Source organism: Platichthys flesus, chromosome 21 (genome assembly GCF_949316205.1).
Source record: "Platichthys flesus chromosome 21, fPlaFle2.1, whole genome shotgun sequence".
NCBI lineage: Eukaryota > Metazoa > Chordata > Actinopteri > Pleuronectiformes > Pleuronectidae > Platichthys > Platichthys flesus.
The window spans coordinates 18,157,931-18,158,169 of record NC_084965.1 but is presented as its reverse complement, the minus strand read 5'-3'; positions in this window follow the sequence as shown (position 1 = coordinate 18,158,169).

Below are 239 nucleotides of genomic sequence, written 5' to 3'. Positions count from 1 at the left end.
GCTTTGAGTGGTCATCAAGACTAGAAAAGCACTATATAAATACAAAACCATTTAAGGGGCCAATAAAGAATTTCACAGTGTTGAGTGGTCATCAGGAGTGTGATATAAACATTTACCATGTTTATGTCCAAACTCAAACTAGCAGTGTTTTTCAACCCTTTCTTTAAACTGAGATGATGAGGCAATGTGCAGCTACCAATACATACTCAGATCCCAAATGATCAGTAAAGTCCCCAGCA